Source organism: Mauremys mutica, chromosome 1 (assembly GCF_020497125.1).
Source record: "Mauremys mutica isolate MM-2020 ecotype Southern chromosome 1, ASM2049712v1, whole genome shotgun sequence".
NCBI lineage: Eukaryota > Metazoa > Chordata > Testudines > Geoemydidae > Mauremys > Mauremys mutica.
Window position 1 is genome coordinate 359,125,166 of NC_059072.1, and position 23,531 is coordinate 359,148,696.

Consider the following 23,531-nt stretch of genomic DNA (forward strand, 5'->3'; position numbering starts at 1 on the left):
CTTTTGTGAGGCTCACATCAATTTCTTTCCTTTCAATAAAACATAACACATGGAATGAAGAGAACCTGTAAATTAAATACATACGATGGGGCCAATCTCAGCTCTGGAAGAAGTGTATTGACTTTTTGTTGAGTTCATCAGTCATGTTGCAATAACACTAATCATACAAACCCTTAAATTTTTCTGTGCAAAATCATTTAGAGTTTTTAGAAAGTCATTACAAGTCCCGAGTAATGAACCCCACTTGGTTACAAGTATCCTACCTGGTGTGGATTCTGCTGTGAAGCACCTAGTATATCTGGCTGCAGAGCACTTGCTTTCAGCTTAGGAATACCTGGCATGTTAAGCTGCATGTAGCAAGATGTACCTGGTACATTCAGCAGCACATTCTGGGTATTCAGCCTGGATGCATGTAGTACATTGGGGAACATGCCCACCAGCTTCAGAGCCGGATCCTCAGCATCTACACAGCCATTCTTAGCGTGGTACCCCGAGAAGCACGAGCCTGCTTCTGTCGACCCGAGCTGTGAGACTACCTGCCGCTCGCTGCGTAGACATCCCCAAAGAGCCTATGAGTCTGATCCTGCTCCCATTGAAGTCAGGGGGAGAACTCCCCACTGACTTCCGGGATAACTGAGCTGTTCTTTTTAGGTGACAAATCTGAGGGACTGTCCCAGGTGTCAGAAGAAGAAATTTTGGAACAAACTAATAAATTAAACAGTAATAAGTCACAGGACCAGATGGGATTCACCCAAGAGTTCTGAAGGAACTCAAATATCAAATTGCAGAACTACTAACTGTGGTATGTGACCTATCACTTAAATCACCCCCATACCAGATGACTGGCAGATAGCAAATGTGATGTCGATTTTTAGAGAAGGCTCCAGAGGTGATCATGGGAATTACAGCCCAGTGAGCCTAACTTCGGAACCAGGCAAATAGGTTGAAACGATAGTAAAGAACAGAATTACCAGACATATAGATGAACAAGATTTGATGGGGAAGAGTCAGCCTGGCTTTTGTAAAGGGAAATCATCCCTCACCAATCTAGGAGAATTCTTTGAGGAAGTCAAACAAACATATGGACAATGGTGATCCAGTGACTATACTGTACTTGGAATTTCAGAAATCCTTTGACATAGTCCCTCACCAAAGGCTCTTAAGAAAAGTCACAAACAGACTTTGGAGAGAAGAACGTTTATGATATAAAAAGTCCAAATCAACAGAGATGCAGAGACTATTTTCACAAAGGGAAAAAATATTACAAGCTGCTACAGCCCATATTGATCGAAGGTTGTTGAAAAAATTATTAATTATTTCATTAACTGAGAAAAAATTGTGATCAAATAATTATGGTGTCATAGATTTTCAGGCAAGAAGGGACCGTTCTGATCACATGCTCTGACCTCCTGAATTAAAAAGGGCACAGAATTTCATCAGGTGAGTTCTGCATCTAGCCCATAACGTCTCGTGGAGTGAGACCGTATTGCTGAGAAAGGCGTCAAGTTTTGATTTAAAGACTTCAGGTGATGGCGACCAACCTCACCCCTAGCTAAGTTGTTCCAAATGTTAGTTCATCTTCCTCTTTAAATGTGCACCTTGTTTCTAGCCTAAATTTGTCCAATCTCAGGTCCCAGCCATTGGAGCTCATTCTGCCTTTGTCTGCTAGATTAAAGAACCTTCTACAGTCAGACCTTCCCATCTATGGACTTGGAGACTGTGATCAAGTCACTTCTTAACCTTCTCTCGGATAAACTAAATAGACTGAGCTTCTTCAGTCTCTGGCTATAAGCCACGTTCTCCAGCTCTGAAATAATTTGTGTTGCTCTTTTCTGAACCCTGTTCAATCTGTCAACAACCTTTTTGAAGTGAGGACACCGGACCTGGAAACTCTGGCCAGAGAGGGTCTCTCCAAGCTGTACACCTCTCTATTTCCACTCCATATTCCCCTGCTTATACATTCAAGAAGGGCATTTGTTCTCTCCATCACAACACTGCACTGGGATCTCATGTACAGCCTGCTTTACATCAAGACTCCCAGCTCTTTTTTGAGTCAGTCCTTGCTAAAACATTGCCCCTGCTAAAGTTAGACTTAGGACTCACAGTTTGTTAAACCACTTTGTTTTATTAGCACAGCGCTTTGCTAATAACACCCAGATAATTTGAGCACCATGCAAGACACAAACTATTTTATTCATACAGATAAAAGGGCGAGCACTTAACAAGATAACAAAGGAAGCAGAAACTGATATGTTTACCTGGGCTAGGCATGCATATTTTATTTTTTTACTAACTATTATTGATCTTCTGTTAATGTTTCGCCATTAGCACCCTTGTTTATGCCTAATGTTTTTTTTTCTGGCACCTGTATTTTAACATTTTTTATTTCTGCTTAAAGGTACATACAACTTTTCTTTAATTCATTCTTATTTTTACAATATAATTCATTTTACTTTTACAATCCCTCCTTTTGGTCAAGCTTATGCCATGACCAACATTTTACTGGCTTTTCCATATTAACTGTTTTTTATTTTTTTTGTTTATTAGCAATATTTAAAATTATTATATTAGCACTTTGTTTTGGGGCAGTTACCTGGGTGGCATGCCTTACCCGATTTTGGATACAACAGGAGACTAACTGAAAACATACAAAAATTATTAGGATTTTAAACAGGATAGTCAAGGCTTTCTGAAACAACCAGTTTTTTATGCCAGAGAAATTGAACAGGTTACTTAGCCACTTTTATAAAGAACTTGGCTTTTTATGGGGAAGATATGAGATTTGTTTTAAGTGGCTAGAGCGATTTATTACCTTATTGGCATTGTTAGGTATAAACACACAACATTGTTTTTTAATGAGAGCACGGGGTTTTTTTTTTGGCCGCCAGCACTATGTTTAATGCCTGACGGTTTTGGAGGGCCACCTGTCGGATTGCCCCTGTTTATTTGGCCAGGGCTTTAAAACTTTTTTTAGTTTTATTTGCCATTATTTTAACTACTGCTTGTAACCATAGGAGCCTTTTTGCCTGGTGTATTACTTTCCCAAGTGGGATAAAGGAAATGCCAATAGCCTTTTTTCAGGTGTTATTTATGTTTCATATTGTGTTAAATGGACAAGGTTTTTTAGTGAGGTCTGGGGAACTGAGTGGGATAGCCAGGACAGGAACACCAGTTTGAGAGTGGGCTGGGATGTGGCTGCAGACCCAGCATTTAGAAATAATAAGGGTCTGAGCTATTTACACTTGCTGCTGGATAAAATAATTGTTATTGTGGACTTTCCAGACCTAAAGACACCAGCAGCCGAGGAACAGGCGCCACCAGAGGCTCATGTTGGAGGCAGGGCCCTTTTGGTTTTGACAGCCTTAACTGAGGAAACCGTAGTTACGGTTTTACGTTCACCAGGCAGCAGGCGCTAGGCTTGCTACTGGTTTTTTTTGGGCCTTGCTTTAGGTTGTTGTTTGCTTCTGGCAACCCTTAGGAGAACGTAGATTGTAAGATATTGCAGGCTGTTTCTTTACTTTTTTTTTGGAGTTAAAATTGACTCTGCGTGGTCCTGAAGTGATGATTGATTTGCTGGGGGTGGTGCATTTTTACACTGCGAAGCAAGTATTTACTTTGCGATGCCAGACAGTTTAACAGCCGTCTGGCTAGTAAGCAGTGCCTGATGATTTTTTGATGTTTTTTAAAGTTTTTTACTACTTTTTTTTTGACTCTGGCTATAACAATGGCCTTCACACCTTATCTTTTTCTGATGCATACATTTTTTGTTTACACAAACAGATTGAGAATACAAACAGTAGTATTTTATATTGAGCAAAAAGGCATTGCAAATTAAACCTTGCTAAGTTTTACAATTAATAACCAAGACAATTTACATTGAGACCCATGCCTTTAATGTTTTTTTAATTTACTTAACATAGACACAATTGAAAATTCTGTTTTTTACTACCTAAATTTTAAAACAAAGTGTTAGAGAGGGCCCAATTTGTAATGCATATGGGAAAACAGAATTTTATAGTCCCAGAGGGTTATTTTTTTTTGCTATAAAAAAGGATGGCTAGCAGGATGAAATTAAATTATACAGGCATTTTTTTGGAAAAGGGCCCATTTTTTTTTAGAATGGCTGCAAAGAAACCAAGAATTCTTTCTTTTTCACATGGTTCTTTTTAACATTTTTACAAAGTTTAACTGTTTAATTTTTTCCAGCCTTTGTAGAGTTAACTTTTTACTTTTTTTTTTAAATTAATTGTTTATCTTTTAAAATGACACCTTTATCACCTCAGATTTCACCATTTTCAGTATTGTTCCAGGGGTTTATGCCTGCACTTACTGCTTTTTTTACTCCTGACACTATGCCCTTAGGGCTTCCAACCTGTTTTTCAGTTTCTTTATCTGTTGCTTGGCCGCTTTTCTGGGCTCGATCCTGCTTTTTTTCCAATGAACCGTTTGTGAGTGATATTGTGGTCACTTCACAATTTTGAAAGAAATGTTCAAGGAACGGGACCAGGAAGGGTGGGGGCTAGTTGAGGAGCCCCCCTTCCCCATTGCTGAATCGGTAGTGGAACACCAAAGAATCAGTTTCTGAGGCAGACAAGAAAGGGGAACAGAACAAGGGGATTTTTGTCCTTTTTACAATGAGATGAGAGTATCTATTGGGTTTCTGGGAAACTGGGCGGGCGGAAGCCCGCCCAATGCTAAAGGTTCCCTCCCACCCCCAGCCTAAGGGGAGAAGCTACAGGACCTCAGAAACCCACTAATTTCGGGGGACAACTAATAAAAGAACAGGGACAGGCATGCGGTCAAAGGGTCAGAAGAAGGGAGCCTGACGGGGACACCGAGCAGAGAACCCCAGACAGCACCCACTCCTCCTCGAAGGCGTCAAGGGAGCCAGTGGACGCCGCCCAGAGGAACTCCGCCCGGATACGTATGAAGGGGGCTGGATTGATCCGGAGTGGGGTTTTTTTCAGAACTGGGTATAGGGGAGCGCTCGGTCTGGTGGTGGGAGAGGAGACTTTTAATAAAGCTTTTAACTTATTATTTGAATATTAGAGAGAGGCGAGTGTTGATTTTGTCCACCTACGATTTGCCTCTTCCCACCACTGCATGAAACATTTAACCTCTCCTTTAGCCAATTTAGTTTTAGGTTGGCCGAGTTTGTCCTTTAAGACGTCCACTCGGTCTTTGTTTCAAGAGTTTAACAGTGGCCATTGAGGTTTGGGATCCCCCTGAATTAGCCTAGACCATTTTTCCAGAAATTTACAGGAGTCCCTTACACTTCGTAAAATACATAAAATGAGCCAGCGTTCGTTTAGGGAACTGCCCCGACTTAGACGTCTGGTTACCCATACAGGAGGACTTCACACACCAATCGCACAAGAAGGAAATCCGGGTTCATCAGAGCGATGCCCAGTGCAACACACAAAAGGAGCCCACAGGCTACTGCCTCAATTGCCCTTGCTTTCACACCAAGGGTTTTACCCAAAGTGCGGTGCGGCTGCGATTGTGCAGATTCCACTCACTCAGACCGCAGGGACAGGAACCCCTTGGTCGGGCGATCCCCAGACGGAGACGGCAACCAGATTCAAACACTCTACAGGAGAACGGATAGACACAGAGACAGGACAGTCCTTAGTCCGGACAAAACACAGAAATAATTACCTGACCGGATTCCTGATGTCAGAACCCAGGATCCGTACTAGAACAGAGTGGGAACCAACAGGGTCAATGGCTCAGACTTTACTGTGGTCATGCGCCTTTCTGTTCTGGTGGAGGACCGCTTGGGCCAAATGCCCAGGTGCCGGCTGCCACGGTCGTCCTACAGAAATGGTCAGGAATCACACAGCCCCAGTGAAGACGGTTGCCATCTCGGTGGAACCTCCAAATTGTTAAAGTTAGACTTAGGACTCACAGTTTGTCAGACCACTCAGTTTTATTAGCACAGCGCTTTGCTAATAACACCCAGATAATGTGAGCACCAGGCAAGACACAAACTATTTTATTTATACAGATAAAAGGGCAAGCACTTAACAAGATAACAAAGGAAGCAGAAACTGATATGTTTACCTGGTCTAGGCATGCATATTTTATTTTTTTACTAACTATTATTGATCTTCTGTTAATGTTTCGCCATTAGCACCCTTGTTTATGCCTAATGTTTTTTTTCCTGGCACCTGTATTTTAACATTTTTTATTTCTGCTTAAAGGTACATACAACATTTCTTTAATTCATTCTTATTTTTACAATATAATTCATTTTACTTTTACACCCTCCATCCTGTAAGTGTGATCTATGGTTCTGGTTCCTTGATATGGGACCTCACATTTAGTTGTAATCATCTGCACGTTGTTCAAGTGAGCCCAGGTTAGCAAGTGATCAAGATCGTTTTATAGGACTGCCCTGTCCTAATCATTACTTGTCTCTCTGCAAAAACATACGTCCCCCAGACAGAAATCGCCCATGATAACACAGACACACAATAGTCTCTCACAAGGCAATTGTACAAAGGGAGAGAACTATGGCTCTGTATGTGTAACCCAAATATCCCTGATTTTTTGAATATTCAGTAGTTTCTTCGCATAGTTTTTTTGTTTTTTGATGGAATTAAATAGTTCTCTTCTAAATGACCATTGTCACTCTTGTCTCACGTATACAGGTGTTAACCATGAATCATTCCAGTATTACCCCAGTGTGACTGACAGTAGATTGGGCCCAAAGCTTTCCATTTGCTTTAAAAATCTCCTATTTAGAAAGATCCTGATTAGCTTTAATATAAACTGCCCCAGCTCACCTGAACCCTGGCTGCGTCTTCTTCCCTCACAGCACATGCTGAAATTCACGCACAAACAGCAGGACTCTGCGCTCAGCGGGGATCAACTGGGTGAGACAATTTATGTCTTCTAATGACACCCTGCTGACTTCATTCCCCATGTGGGAGTTGATACACTTGGGTCACTATAAAGGTAGATTTGGTGGGGGCTGTGACTCGAGCTGTTAAGGGGGGCCTGGTGTAAGGGCAAAAATAATATGAGCCTGAGCTGTGTCCAATTTCCAGAAAGAAAGAGTAAAATGCGGTGTCGTCAAATAATTTGCATTTTATATTAGAGGGAAAAATCAACAAGAAAAAATCCAAAGAAAAAAGTCTCTAAGAGGAAGCAGGAGAGAAAAGATTCAGAAAATATTTAAACAAGCCACCTTACTGAACCCTTCTACTATCTCTGTGCATCTGAGTGTTTGAAATCTAAGTTCACTTGCTTCCAGGCTCTCTGCCTAGGATTCATATAAATGCTACTGTCTAGTCTCTCCTCTCCAGGGCTATACCCCACGTGAGCACTTTTACTTGCTTGTTTTATGAAATGAAGAGTTAAGCAAGTTCAATAAATTCTTTAGGAAAACTCTGGCTTTAACCAGTGACTGAATGCCAATCTAACGCGTGTGGCGAAGATGACACCTCTCTCATTATAAAACGTCTACAATTTCCCTGTCTGCTTACACAGATCCCAAAATGTAGTTTTACTGCTTCTACTTTGCTTCTAAACGTGTTCACTAGTATTTTTATACTATGTGCAAAAGACAGCTATAAATGTGAATTCAGGTGAGTTCTGCCTTACATAGAATATTTGAAAGAAATCGCTAAATCATTGGTCCCCAAACTTTTCAGGGTCACGCCCTCCCCCTTATCCCTGTCCCAGGCCTCATGACCCCTCCTCCCCAGAGCTGGGCTGGGAACGGGGCTGTGGCTCGGGGGTGGGAGAACAGCATGAACAGGGGTGTATGGGGGCGGAGGCTGGGGCTGCAGCTGGGGATGGACTTGGGACTGGGAGTGGGACCATGGCCAGGGGACAAGGCTGGGGGTGGGAGCGGAGCTGGGCTATGATGGGGACCAGCAGCTGGCATGTGGCCAGGTGCAGCTCCACACCCTGCCTCACCACCGGGCCGGGAATTGAGCCACAGCCAGAGGTCAAGGCTGGTGGCTGGAACAGGGGCAGGAGTGGAGCTGCCACCAGGCCTTGGTGAGGGCCAGCAGCTGGGACCTCAGCTGAGTGTGGAGGGCTGCCGAGGCTAGGGACGGGGCCAGGCACGGGGCCGGGAGCCAGGGACATGGCTGGGGGTGGAACTGGAGAAGAGCTGGGGATGGGAATAGTCCTGGTGGTGCTACCTCCCCATCCCCTGTGGGGGCTGTCCCGGGCCCTGCTATGCCCCCCGGATGTTCGTCCCTGCAGCCCTAGGGGAATGCACCCCACAGTTTGGGGATCTCTGCTCTAATTGCAAATGTGGTTATTAGAAACTGTGGGTTATAAATGAACAAACCAGTTGATCAGACGGCAAATATGAGAAGAGTGTTTGTACAAGAAGAACCACGTGTGACTCAAAATAGTGGGGGCATCACCTCCTTGAATTGATACCAAAACAGTTATGAGGAGTTACCCTCCCAGGCTTTGCTTCTCTATACTCTAAACTATATTGACCTGGGATAAAATCACTTGTCACTCAACAGCTTAAAACACCCCCTTTGCCCACTAAACAGACACCAGCTTAACTCTAGAGGGCAGTGTCTGGTGGTACACGGTTGAATTACGTACAAGATGGCGTCTTCTCTTTTGAAAACAAAAGAAGGGATTTCAGACCCAACGAGGGTTTTTTATGGAACTTGGTAACGTCAGAACAGCAAAACTCTGCTGTGAATTGTTCTGAGGGCCCAGTAAGTGGATTGGAGAAACTCTTCTCATAGACTCATAGATTCTAAGGTCAGAAGGGACCATTATGATCATCAGTCTGACCTCCTGCACAACACAGGCCACAGAATCTCACCCACCCAGTCCTGTAACAACCCCCTAACCTATGTCTGAGTTATTGAATTTCTCAAATTGTGGTTTGAAGACCTCAAGGTGCAGAGAATCCTCCAGCAAGTGACCCGTGCCCCATGCTTCAGAGGAAGGCGAAAAACCTCCAGGGCCTCTGCCAATCTGCCCTGGAGGAAAATTTCTTCCCATCCCCAAATATGGCGATCAGTTAAACTCTGAGCATGTGGGCAAAACTCACCAGCCAGCACCCAGGAAAGAATTCTCTGTAGTAACTCAGATCCCACCCCGTCTAACATCCCATCACAGACCACTGGGCATACTTACCTGCTGATAATCAAAGATCAATTGCCAAATTAATTGCTAGAATTAGGCTATCCCATCATACCATCCCCTCCATAAGCTTATCAAGCTTAGTCTTAAAGCCAGATATGTCTTTTGCCCCCACTACTCCCCTTGGAAGGCTGTTCCAGAATTTCACTCCTCTAAGGTAAGAAACCTTCGTCTAATTTCAAGTCTAAACTTGCTAGTGTCCAGTTTATATCCATTTGTTCTTGTGTCCACATTGGTACTGAGCTTAAATAATTCATCTCCCTCTCTAATATTTATCCCTCTGATATATTTATAGAGAGCAATCATATCCCCCCTCAACCTTCTTTAGGTTAGGCTAAACAAGCCAAGCTCTTTGAGTCTCCTTTCATAAGACAGGATTTCCATTCCTTGGATCATCCTAGTAGCCCTTCTCTGTACCGCTTCCAGTTTGAATTCATCCTTCTTAAACATGGGAAACCAGAACTGCACACAGCATTCCAGATGAGATCTCACCAGTGCCTTGTATAATGGTACTATCACCTCCTTATCTTTGCTGGAAATACCTCGCCTGATGCATCCTAAAACCGCATTAGCTTTTTTAGCGGCCATAACACATTGGCGGCTCATAGTCATCCTGTGATCAACCAATACTCTGAGGTCCTTCTCCTCCTCTGTTACTTCCAGCTGATGTGTCCCCAATTTATAACTAAAATTCTCATTATTACTTCCTAAAAGCATGACCTTGCACTTTTCACTATTAAATTTCATCCTATTACTATTACCCCAGCTTACAAGGTCATCCAGATCTTCCTTTATGATATCCCGGTCCTTCTCTGTGTTAGCAATACCTCCCAGCTTTGTGTCACCTGCAAACTTTATTAGCACATTCCCACTTTTTGTGCCAAGGTCAGTAATAAAAAGATTAATTAAGACTGGTCCCAAAACCGATCCCTGAGGAACTCCACTCTCTTATGAGAGGCTCCCGGCTAATTTAGTGCATTCCCCACATCCCCCCTTCTCTGGATTTCTGAATTCCAGAGCATGTTCTTCAGACAGAACCCTAAGGAAATCACCGGGCCTCAGTCAACGCATGTAACCTGAGCTTTGTATTTCGCCACATCCAGGCAAAAATCCTGTGTCTACAAATATGTCTGGGAATTCATATGTGACTGTCAATTCAGTGAGGTCTGGGTTTCCTGGTTCTACTGTTGTTTTGATTTTTACTGGCTGGAAGAGCAAAAACCACCTGAAACAAAGAGATCAGTGCTGACCTGGATGATCCCACGCAGAAATGGCCTCTTTTTCCTCCAGGTCACCTACCCCACAGTGTGCTCACCGCAGCCTTCCCATGATATCCCAGCGCATCCGCCCTGCAATCTCCGTGTGTACTCAGTTCATGTGTTTATATCAAGGCTTTCGGCACCTGTTTCCCACCTTTGCACCATCTTAGGAAGTAAGGATGCAGGAGAGGTTTTCTGAGTAACTTAGACAGCACGTTTGTGGGGGCTTTGTGTACGCTGGGATGGGAACTCCACCTCCGACTCACAGCGAACCATACACAGTCCCTACACGAGCTTAGCGCTGCCGGCCAGAAGGTGATCTTGGCCATGCCTTGTCCTCACTCTGTCCCTTGTGTGTAGCACTGGTAACAAAGAAGAGTGTGAAAGCTCCTTGCACCTTCTCTTGCTTTGCTGGAACATCTGGCCTTTATTACTGACACACCCAGCCACAGGCACAGACATGCATACTGCCGGAACAAATGGTGTATCTGCCCCTGAGATTCCGTCAGCTCCGAGATGCAGCAACCCACCCACGGCCATTTAGGCACCAGAATAAGTGCTGAGTGCCTGGCTCTTCTGTCCCAAACGTGCCACCATGGAAACTGCTGGTGCCAACCTTTTTCTTTTTTTTGGAAGTCTGGCCTTAGTTGTGGTGTCTGAACATTTGAGAGTCTGTCCTCAGTTGTTTAACCCTACCACACAGCAGCACAATGCATCAGGTCGAGAAAGGTGTATCTGCATCAAAGAGCACTTTGAAAATCCCCAAATCCTTACCAGAGTGATCTCAGGCACAAAGTATTTAAGGTTCACTTTCTGATACTGTCAATAAATAAATGAAACAGAGTGGTGTGTGTGTGTGTGTGTGTGTGTAAATAAAATACTCAGGAAAAAGTCTTGCTCCACTTTCCTCTCACCTTTGTTCCTGTTGTCTAATATATGCTGGGTAGCATATAGATATATATCACATTCATAATCTGTATGATCTGCACCGTACATATACTAGTAGTACGCATTAAATACCAATAACGTTAACTACAAACCTCATAAGAAAAGAACTAGATAAGTTAAAAAAAGACCTAGATAAATTCATGGAGGGTAGGTCCATCAATGGCTATTAGCCAGGATGGGCAGTGATGGGGTCCCTAGTCTCTGTTTGTCAGAAGCTGGGAATGGGCAACAGGGGCTGGATCACTTGATGGTGGCTAACCTAGTGAGAAGGGCTTGAAACTAGGTTTGAAGGGGGCAGGTGAGCAAAGCCCACAGGTAAGTCGAGAACATGGAGACCTGGAAGAAGGTTTTGAATTTGTGGGCGCATAGACTGTTCTAGCAGGGATAAGGGAGAGACAAGATAGAACGGGAGTGGGGGGGAAGTAAATCAGTATCTTAGATGTCTGTATACTAATGCAAGAAGTATGGGGAATAAGCATGAAGAACTTGAAATGCTAGTAAATAAACACAACTATAACATAGTTGGCATCACGGAGACTTGGTGGGATAATACGCGTGACTGGAATGTTGGCATAGAAGGGTACAGCTTGCTCAGGAAGGACAGGCAGGGAAAAAGTGAGGAGTTGTTGCCTGATATATTAAACATCTATACACTTGGACTGAGGCTGAGATGGAAATAGGAGACAGACTAGCCGAAAGTCTCTGGGTAAGGAAAAAAGGGGTAAAAAACAAGGGTGATGTCATGGTAGGGGATCTACTACAGACCACCGAACCAGGAAGAATACGTGGATGAAGCTTTTTTTAAACAACTACCAAAATCATCCAAAGCCCAGGACTTGGTGATGATGGGGGTCTTCAACTACCCACACATCTGCTGGGAAAATCACACAGCAGGGCACAGATTTTCCAATAAGTTCTTGGAATGTATTGGAGACATTTTTTCATTTCAGAAGGTGGAGACAGCTGCTAGGGGAGAGGCTGTTCTAGATCTGATTTTGACAAATAGGGAGGAACTGGTTGAGAATTAGAAAGTGGAAGGCAGCTTGGGTGAAAGTGATCTTGAAATGGTAGAGTTCATGATTCTAAGGAATGGTAGGAGGGAGAACAGCAAAAAACGTGGACAAATTATATGTCTTCAAATCACCAGGGTCTGATGAAATGCATCCTAGAATACTCAAAGAGTTGACTGAGGAGATATCTGAGTCATTAGCAAGTATCTCTGAAAAGTCATGGAAGACAGGAGAGATCCCAGAAGACTGGAAAAGGGCAAATATAATGCCAATCTATCAAAAGGGAAATAAGGACAACCCAGGAAATTACAGACCAGTCAGCTTAACTTCTGTACCTGGAAAGATAATGGAGCAAATAATCAAGCAATCAATTTGCAAACACCTAGAAGATAATAAGGTGATAAATAACAGTCAGCATGGATTTGTCAAGAACAAATTGTGTGAAACCAGACTGAGAGCTTTCTTTGACAGGGTAACAAGCCTTCTGGATGCGGGGGGGGGGTGGTAGATGTGGTATATCTTGACTTTAGTAAGGCTTTTGATACTGTCTCGCATGACCTTCTCATAAACAAACTAGGGAAATGCAACCTATATGGAGCTACTATAAGGTGGGTGCAAAACTGGTTGGAAAACCATTCCCAGAGAGTAGTTATCAGTGGTTCACAGTCATGCTGGAAGGGAATAACGAGTGGGGTCCCACAGGGATCCGTTCTGTGTATGGTACTGTTGAATATCTTCATCAATGACTTCGATAATGTCATAGAGCATACACTTATAAGTTTGCGGATCATACCAAGCTGAGAGGTGTTGCAAGTGCTTTGGAGGATAGGATTAAAAATCAAAATGAGCTGGAAGAACTGGAGAAATGCTCTGAAATAACTAGGATGAAGTTCAATAAAGACAAATGCAAAGTACTTCACTCAGGAAGGAATAATCAGTTGCACACATACAAATGGGAAATGACTGCCTAGGAAGGAGAACTGTGGAAAGGGATTTGGTCATAGTGGCTTGGCCGTTCTTATATTCTTATTACAGTTGTCACACACACTGACCTCAGTTAACTCCCAGGAGATGCAGGTTTCCATGGCACAATACAGGACAAAAGGCCCCCACAAAGACGAAGTCCATCCAGAAGATGGCTGCTATAGCCCAGAGTGCGTGAAATCCTACCTCCTCCAGGGGGCAGCCCCATAACTAACGCTGCTCCAAAAGTGAGGAGTGAAGCCTGGGGAGAGTGCTGATTCAGTGCTTCCACAAGGCTCAGCCATCACCCGCCCCTGCCCAGAAGGAGATGCTCTTTACACCCTTCTAAGGCATAGTGATGACCCCATTTGTGACCCCATCTCAGGGTTCTACTGAACCTTCCATTTCTCTTGCATTTAAACCCTTCTGGGATGTTGACTAAAGCCATTCAGACATTGGGTTAGTTGTTGTTTGAGATCCCCAAAACTGGAACTGGGGGTACAGCTGTGGTCCAGCTCTGAGGGGAAGCAGCAGTGACAAGAGCATAGAGAAAAGGTCCTTGTGCGCAGCTTGAGCAAATCCTGGGAGAGCTGTAGAATAGACGGCCATTTTGAACTGGTTCCTGCAGGTGAATGAAGCCGGGGAGGCCCAGGAGCTGGTGAAGGCCGGGGTGACGGGGCTGCAATTCTCCATATGGGAGAAGGCAGACGGGGCATTCTGCATGCACTGGGGTCCAGAGAGGAACAACCTGCAGCGACAAAACGTTTTCATTGCCGACACTAACCTGCCGTGTGGTTTCAATTCCAGCCTCCAAAATGGTCCTGGAAACCGGCCGTGCACCATGTCATGCTACAATCACTCCAACCCCTCCAGCTTCCTCCTAATGGGCATTCCAGGGCTGGAGGCCACCCACTTCTGGATCGCCTTCCCGTTCTGTGCCATGTATGTTGTGGCCCTGCTGGGGAACTTTGCCCTCCTCTTTGTGATCATGACAGAGCCGAGTCTGCACTTGCCCATGTACTACTTCCTCTGCATGCTGGCCAGCATCGACCTGGTGCTCACCACCTCCACCGTGCCCAAGATCCTGAGCATCTTCTGGTTCCGCTCCCACGAAATCGGCTTTGAGTGTTGCGTGGTCCAGATGTTCTTCATCCACAGCTTCTCTGCCATGGAGTCGGGGGTGCTGCTTGCCATGGCCTTCAACCGCTACATCGCCATCTGCAAGCCATTGCACTACACCTCACCAACCATCCTCACCAACGCCGTCATCGCCAAGATCCGGTTGGCCGTCTTTGTGCGGGGCATCGGGCTGATGACCCCCTTGACGTGCATGGTCAGCTGACTGCCCTACTGCGGGCCCAGGGTCATCTCCCATTCCTACTGCGAGCACATGGCCTTGGTGAAAGTGCCCTGTGGGGACATCACGCCCAACTATGTCTATGGGATAATGGCTGCAACTTTTGTGGTGGGCTCAAACTCCATCTTCATCGCCATCTCCTACATCCTGATCCTCTGGGCCGTCCTCAGCCTTTCCTCCAGGGACGCGTGCCTGAAATCCTTCAGCACCTGTGGCTCCCACGTGTGTGTCATCCTGGTCTTCTACACCCCGGCGCTGTTCTCCTTCTACACTCAGCGCTGGGGCCAGAACATCCCCACACACATCCACATCCTGCTGGCAGACCTCTACCTCTTGGTGCTGCCATGCTGAACCCCATCATATACGGCATGAAGACCAAGCAGATCCGGGGCCGGGTGTTGAGGCCATTCTATCCAAAAGCTGAGGTCAGAATTAACTTCTGCTAAAAATAATTACTTGTGTTCATGGTGATTCTGTTCTTCCGGGTCTTGGCCAGGACTGTCAACCTAGCTGGAAGGGAGGAAGCACCAGAACGTTCATGAGAACATCTTCTTGTGGGATTTCCAGCCCGAGAGTCTCCAAGGTTCCTGTTACACTGAATATCACCAATGCTCCTTTTCCCAACAGCACCTGGTAAAAGACTGTTCCCACCTCAGAGGCCAAGTTCTACACATGAATCTATCCCTCCATCCCTCCACCCATTCCTCCTTCCAACCATCTAGCATCAATCTGCATATCTACCTAACTGTTAGCCTTGAATGGCTGCCCAAGTGTGGCTGCTGTTGACTCCAACTAGCACCTCTGTGTGTGTTCAAGCGCAGAATTCCCCCGGATGTATATCGTATCTTTTCACCATAGCTTGCGACTTTACTTGCGCTGTAACTGAAAAACTTAACTCGGCTGTGTTGTGAGAGGAAGGCTAAAAAACATCACCCTACATTGCTCAGGGGTGTTTTTTTGTGAATCTCAGCCCTGCAAGTTACTCAGAAGCTATTTTAAAAAATCTTAACAATGTCCTGACAGTCTCCTTCTTCCACTTGTAATGTCACCTTGTCTCAAACTTTTTGATCACCTGTTTTTTGTGTCTTCCTCACCTTTATGTCTGTTTCGTGACAAAGTTAAAGACTAATTTAAGAGAGAAACTGTATAGTGCACAATATGCACAATCACAAGAGCAATGAAAAATGAAATGATTAAAATGTGCCATTTGGTAATTGTGGGAATACTGATTGTGTACAAGGCCCATTGCACTATCCCTTGTTATTATTATTCATTAATATTGGTATTTGCACAGGGTGTCTCAGCAGAGCTCGCAATGGATATGGAAAGGGGTGAAACCAAAGCTGGAATTAGAAGGTATGAGAAAGCCTTTGTCTCTCTGCCACCCCCCAGCGCTGCACACCAGTATCTGAGCACACTCCTACTCAGTGGATTTAAGAGTCACTTTCCAAGCCCCCGCTGAGGTGAACAAAACTCCATTAATCCTCCTTGGAGAGGTTCTCCCTTCTCTAGCCCTCATCGCTGCTTTATGAGATGCAGGACTCCATTTTAACTCTGATGAATATCATCAGCTATTCCTGCGGGATTTAGGCCAGACAAATGGAAATAGTACCAGACCTGCTCCTCCTCATGCGTCTGTCACATAGAAACCAGCACTAGGAAAATGAGGCCTTTTGGAAGTGGAAATGCTCTGCCTGTAACACACACGAGAGTAACCCGAGGCACTTAGAACCTGTCTTCCCTGACATCATTATTGTCCCCACTGGTTTTCTACTGTCCATCCAACTGCATGTTTAATTTTTGGTGGATGGTAACATGATGGGACACTCCTGTCAATCCAGGTTGGGACAATTGATGTGCCTTGAGAATGGGGGCAGGGAGAAAGCAGCAGAAGGAAAGTGAGATACTCATTCCTGCATGTATCTCATGCTTAATGAAGGAGGAAGTTCCCATCACTGGACTGGTCCGGAAGTGCTGTGGTTGCTGGATAGAGCCTGGCCCTGGGAACTAAGTGCTGGTGGGAGAACCCCAGGTTCGTTAAGTGGATCCCCAATCCCAACCTACATTCCTGAGAATACCCTGCTTGACTCCTACTAGGCCCAGACCCCTTGGTTCCCTCCCACAAGCCCTGAGGAGGCAGGAGTTAGCGCCAGGCAGAAATGCTGCACTCAGCTAAAAACCAGCAATTGAATCTGGGCAGAGACAAGCCCTCAGGAAATGAAAGGGACCATTCAGGGGCCCCTGTGGGGAGTTACAAACACTGTCCTCCCCTCAGCTCCAGCACAAGTACAGAGTCCTCAGTGCCTCAATATACAGCCTAATATTCACTAATGTGACTGAGTGTATGTCTACAAAAAGAACAGGAGTACTTGTGGCACCTTAAAGACTAACAAATTTATTTTAGCGTGAGCTGCAGACTGTATGTCTACACTGGAACATAAACCCGGGCTTAAGCCCAGGCTCAGGGCTAATCGCCCGTTGCATTTACACTTTAATTGTGCTAACGCAGGGCTTGGACCCAGGGTCCCAGGATCCTGCAGGGCTGGAGAGTCTGAGCTCGAGTCAAGCTGGGACCCAGGGTATGAGACCCATTGCTTTGCAGTGGAGCTGCAGCCCTGCTTACCTCATGTCCCAGGAGTCCATTGGAAGTATCCCACAGTTCCATGGGACAACTTCCTTAGTCTTTTCTATCCCAACAACAACAAGCCACTCTACTGAAAACAGAAGACACCCCTGACCTCGGACAAACAGCTGCGTTAACCCATTCTCTTCTGATCACCAGTCTGCAAACACACTGTCAGAGAGTCCCTACGCTTATAGAATCCTTTTAATTTTAAGAATAACTGAAATATACAAACATCAAGAAATGGAACTGTGCACCAACATTGGGTGGATCAGCATTTAACAGTGTTATAGCAGGTGACAACTCTACAATGTTAACCCTCGTCCCTTGTCATAAACAGATAGTTAAGGGATAATGTCTCTTTTACCTGTAAAGGGTTAAGAAGCTCAGTAAACCTGGCTGACACCTGACCAGAGGACCAATAAGGGGACAAGATACTTTCAAATCTTGGTGGAGGGAAGTCTTTTGTTTGTGCTCTTTGTTTGGGGGTTGTTTGCTCTTGGGACTAAGAGGGACCAGACATCAATCCAGGCTCTCCAAATCTTTCTGAATCAGTCTCTCATGTTTCAAACTTGTAAGCAATAGCAGGCAAGGCCTGTTAGTCTTATTTTTGTTTTCTCAACTTGTAAATGTTCCTTTTTTGCTGAGAGGATTTTACCTCTGTTTGCTGTAACTTTAAACCTAAGACTAGAGAGGGTTCCTCTGGGCTATATGAATCTGATTACCCTGTAAAGTATTTTCCATCCTGATTTTACAGAGATAATTTTTGCCTTTCTTTCTTTAATTATAAGCTTTCTTTTTAAGAACCTGATTGATTTTTTCCTTGTGTTAAGATCCAAGGGGATTGGATCTGGACTCACCAGGAATTGGTGGGGGAAGGGAGGGGGGATGATTAAATTCTCCTTGTGTTAAGATCCAAGGGTTTGGATCGGTGTTCACCAGGAACTTGGTGAAAAAGCCTCTCAAGACTGCCCAGGGGGGACAGAAAGTGATCCAGACACTGAAATTTCTGGATGGTGGCAGTGTTATCAGATCTAAACTAGTAATTAAGCTTAGAAGTGTCCATGCAGATCCCCACATCTGTACCCTAAAGTTTAGAGTGGGGGAGGAACCTTGACACCCCTTCAGTTCAAAAGTTGGCTTTTCTTGCCTTTGCCCCTGGGAACTGCAGCAAAACGAGAGAGGCAATGAATGTCCAATGGCATTTTCAAGTGATAAAATAGCAAGCCATGTCAGTCGCTTGTCAGACGCCATCAACCAAAGATATGTTTTAATGAGCCCAAGCTTCAAAAGCTGTGCTCACCACTCACGACCAGAGATGTCCCTTGGGTAGGGTGAATCGGGGCAACCACTCCAGGCACCGCGCTTTGGGGGGCCCCATGGGCCGGTGTGATTGGCCGGTGTGGTCGGTCCCAGAAGACAAATCCGTCACTTCCATCCCGGGCTCCACACCCCGCTAGGGACGGCCCTGCTCACGACTGTGACTGGCAGTGTGAGCAGAATCCTCAAAGCTCTCCACACATTAGGAGAAGTGTCTTTCAGCTTTGCATCATGAATGAATTGGAGAACTTGGAGTGGAGAGCGCTTCCCATGTACTAAAATGTGATGGATGTTGTCCAATTCAACATAGAAGTCTTTTATCACTGATGTCCGAGCATTTCCCATGTGTCAGCATCCATTGAAGTTCCGTATGATTGTTCAAGAGTGTTTTCCCATCTGCCGTCAGTTTACTGAGGTCATATAAATGCCCCCAGGTCTTTTTGTGTTGCTTCATTTGTCCAAACCTTTCTTTGAAGGACACTCCAGCCTTGTCAATGAGTGAGCAAAAAAATCCCTCTTGAATTTTTCTTCGAGCTTCCCATTACTGCATCTCTGCCCTCGTAATTAAACTGTCTCTTCTTCCAGTGAATACGAGATTCCTTGAAGACAGGCTCAACTCCTAAGTTTTCTACCATTTCTTTGGCAGCAGTGATCGCATCTTCAAATCCGTTGTCTCTGTAGGCCATAACGAGATCAAGGCAGCTTCTCATCAAAGTAGTAGCAGTTGCAATGTCCATTGACTGAGTTTCTAATGCCTTGCTTAAAATGTTTACTTGGAACAGAATATCGTGCCAAACCACAAGTGAGACCAGAAATTTGAAGTCAGTAATCTGATTTGCCGGCTTTGCACCTCGTATCAGATTCTGGCCTCAGGTTTACTTGACTGCACCAGTTCCATCTGGGCATTGTAAACCTCAGTCACTTGGTATCTCACTAGCCTTATGCTCACTCTTCAAGTCTTAAACACACATACACTTTCAGAATTACACAATAAAACAAGCTTCACAATATTGCATCTGGTCTCTCACTTCATTTCGTTCGTATATCTCACTGACTGACTGGTGATGTCCCACCCCTTATCTACACATGAGGGCCTGGCTGACAACATTCTAGGAGGTTCAAAGAAAATGTCATTCTCAGAAAGTCTGGAAGGTTCCATGAGATTCTAGAAAGGTCCAGAACCTTTTAGGAGGTTAGTGAAAAATGAACCCACGTACAGAATGCCTGAAACATTGTACTTCAAACATTCTCTTTTCCCTTTCACGGCTAACAACAAAAACAGCACCCTGAACCCAATGCTGCCCCAAGCCCGGCAACCCAGGTGGTCTCCTGGGTTGCCTGTCCCTAAATCCAGGCTTGGACATGGTTACTTTGAGTAGGGTCTGTGCACTATAGTGTGGACACCAGAGCCCTAGATTTGAGCATGGGTCAGAAAAGTCTTAACATAGGGTTTAAATACTATGTAGATGCTCCAGCCCAGGGTTCTCTAACACAGGTCATCTGACTCAAGTCCCACTAACGCTGGGCTTACAGGGCAGTGTAGACATACCCTAGAGTCCAAACTGTGCCTCCCACGGTCTCTGAGTCCCCAAACATGGTGCCTCCTGCCTCTTGCAATGCGAGCTCAGAGTGGCAAGCCCCAGTTTTAGCTGTGTTGTCTGGTGCCCAGGCCTCTGGCTGCCGGGCTGGTCCAGGCTCCTCCGCTACATCTCGGCTGTTCTCCCAGCCCGGCTGTGAATGTGCTCTGGCCAGCTCTCTGGGCCAATCCCTTAGCGCCTGCACCCCCAACTTCAGGCTGTGTCAGGGCCTCTTTATTCCAGCAGCAGCAGCAACATGTGTTCTCCATAAGCCACATAGTTCTTCTCTCTAGCCACGCTCCAGAGGTGAGCAACGAAGATGACCAAAGGGATGGAAAACAAGCCATATGAGCAAAAGCTGAAGGAACTGTGTATGTTTAGTTTGGAAAGAGGAGATTAATGGGGGAAAGGACCAGCGTTCCCTCTAATTCCCTCTAATGACACATCACCTCCATATTGGTGCACATAACAAAATACATGTGGTGGGGGTGGGACCGAGGGGTTTGGAGTGTGGGAGGGAGCTCAGGGCTAGAGTAGAAGGTTGGGGTGCAGGGGGGTGCGGGCTCTGGGGTGGGGCTGGGGATGAGGGGTTTGGAGTGTGGGAGGGGACTCAGGGCTTGGGCAGAGGGTTGGGGTGCGGGCTCTGGGGTGGCACTGGGGATGACACATGTGGGGTGCAGGCTATAGGGTGGAGCTGGGGATGAGGGGTTTGGGGGTGAATGTCTTTCCCTGCCGCAGCCCTGGGCCCCTGTATGGGGCTTAATAGGTGTCTTCAGCACCGCTTGGCCATGCAGCTTAGAGGGAATTTAGGACATGATAGGGGTCTTCAGATACTTGACAGGCTGCCGTAAAAAGATGGGGAAAAGTTGTTTTCTCTTTCCACAGAGGGCAGGACAGGGAACAGTGGGTTCAAACTACAGCAGAGCAAATTTGGATTAAATGTCAGGAAAAACTTCCTCATTGTAAGAACAGGAGGACAATGGAGCAGACACCTCGGGAGGTCGTGGAAGCTCCTTCACTGGAGGTTTTCCAAAGGAGGCTGGAGCCATCTGTCCCGGAAGGTTTAGACACAACGAACCCTGCACCTTGGCAGGGGGTTAGACTAGCTGACCCTTGCGGTCCGTTCTCACCCTGGGGGTCTGTGATTCTACGATATCAGACAATTCCAGCATGGCATCGCCCTGGAAACCTTTCTGCAGAGACAAATGGAGCAGAAGCGGCCCAGAGCCTCAGCTCAAAGTGCCCAGCTTCCCCCTCCGGAGGATCTCGTTCCTCTTTCATCCGTATTACTGCCATGTTGAACAATAGAAACGATATTCAAAAAACAGAAAGGCTGAGTCCCGCTGAGCTGTATGACACAGGGGAAAGGGCTCTTGGGGGTGTGTACTGGGGGCTAGTGTAGCCCCATCCTGTCAGTTACAGTCACCGTCCGTTTACCCTCTGAGCCACGTGTCTCTCTGTGTGTCGCTGTTCGAGGCTGGACGGAGCAGCAGGACACGGCCCTGAATGGTGTATAACTGCCCATCCCCCAGGCAGGAATCCAGGCACCATTCCTGCCCTGCTCCCCGGCAGCCAATGATGGACCATAGCGCTGCCCCCTCCCCCGTTCTGCCTGCTCACTCGTGGGGGGTCTTGGCTGCACAGTGCTGCTTCCATCCCACTGTACGGGGGCTCGGTGGCTGCGCCTCCCCGCCACAGCCATGCTGGATGCACTCACAATCAGGTCTTTAGTATGTAGATTCTCCTGTTGTGCCGGGGGGCTTGTGCCAGGCCCGGCTGTTACCTATGTTGGTCCAGATCACGGCATTGTCCAGGTGGAAACAGAGTGGCACCCACAGCCCCAGTACCTGGGGGGTGGCAGGGCTGATAATCCAGGGGGTTCAACAGCCACAGATCATGGGGTGCCGCGGCTCATAGCAGGAACAGCCATGCACCCTCCAGCCACCTGGGAACCACCTCCTCTCGGGGCCGGCCCCTTCTCCTCGCCCACCTGTGGCAGCTCCGCTTCGCCCTCTGCCACCTGCTGGAGATGCTGGGCTCCTCCGGCTCTGGGTGGGGACCATTGCTGGACACCACCCCACCAGCAGGGTGGCTGGGGTCAGCTCCTGGCACAGGACTCCGCATCGCTGTCCACTTCCCAGGTGTACATGGCGGTGCCGGGTGCCTTGCGGCTGGGAGGGGCCTGCCTAGGGTGGGGCTGTGACTCGAGCTGTTCGGGGTGCGGCTGAACCTTTAAATTCTGCCCCCCATTAGTAACCTATGCAGTTTGGGGGGACGTGCCCCCTATAGTCCTACAAACTCCGCCCATGACCCACTGGCACTATGGGGAAAGGGCCTCAGCCGGGGTGGGGAGCCAGGGCGGAGCTCTGTCGTGGAGGCCGAGGGATCATTTCTCTTTATGCTACTCCACAGGGTGCCAGAAATCAGAAGTTTTCCAGGGAAAATGAGCCGTAGGATCTCTGCAGTGATATCTCTGGGTGGTGATTCAAACTGTCTGGAATTGTTGATAAATTGTATCATTTGACCACACTTTGGTTCATTATTTTGTTATGAAATATACTCATGAGCCCAATGTCAGGCAGGTTGATTAATATGGCACAGGAACAGGGTTCAATAGGATACCAGTCTCCAAAGAGCCATCCCGTACAGCGATACTGCACTCACCTTACACTGACAGTGCGCTCCACCGTTACAAATTTCAGCTGCTATTATTTATATGATTTTACAAGTTACACATTTCTTCACGTCACTAAAATCCAACCCATCAGATTATTCCAGTTCCCTACCTTGTTGTTCTGTTCCTTCCTGAGCTTTGTTTTAGATATTAGTATTCCAGGTACTGATTTGGGAAGGTCCTTCCCTGGCTTGTACTAAGTCATTAACGAATGTATCTTGATTTTGACAGGTTTTCTATCTGCTTGTGCCAAATCAGTTGTTAAACAAATGCAAGGTGTTATGGGATACTTAACATAAGTGAATGAACAGGATTATGGTATAGGCCAGTTATAAGACCGGCCATAGTGGGTCAGACCAAAGGCCCATCTGTCCCTGCCAGCAGGTATATGGGATCTTGGGGAGCAATTACCACACGGGTGGGGTGCAAAATAAACTTTATTAAGCAAATGCAAAAAACAGGGAAAATTCAATAGTGAGGGCTATGGGGTTGTTAAGGTAGACAATTGGGAAGGGGTTTCTTTTTGGTGAACAGTAAGGGGGTTTCAATAGTGGGGTACAACACAGTAGGATACAATACAGTGGGTAATCAGTTAACACTGAGGTATAAATGTAACAGGTAGCTAGCGATTTCTATGTAAAAAGGTGTGTCACAGCAGCATATAATCA

The 23,531-nt window shown here is 46.1% G+C and overlaps 1 pseudogene; it reads left to right on the forward strand.

Annotated features, from left to right (window-relative positions):
• Nucleotides 1-14,153: 14,153 nt before the first annotated feature.
• Nucleotides 14,154-15,115, forward strand: LOC123362042 (annotated as a pseudogene).
• Nucleotides 15,116-23,531: the final 8,416 nt, after the last annotated feature.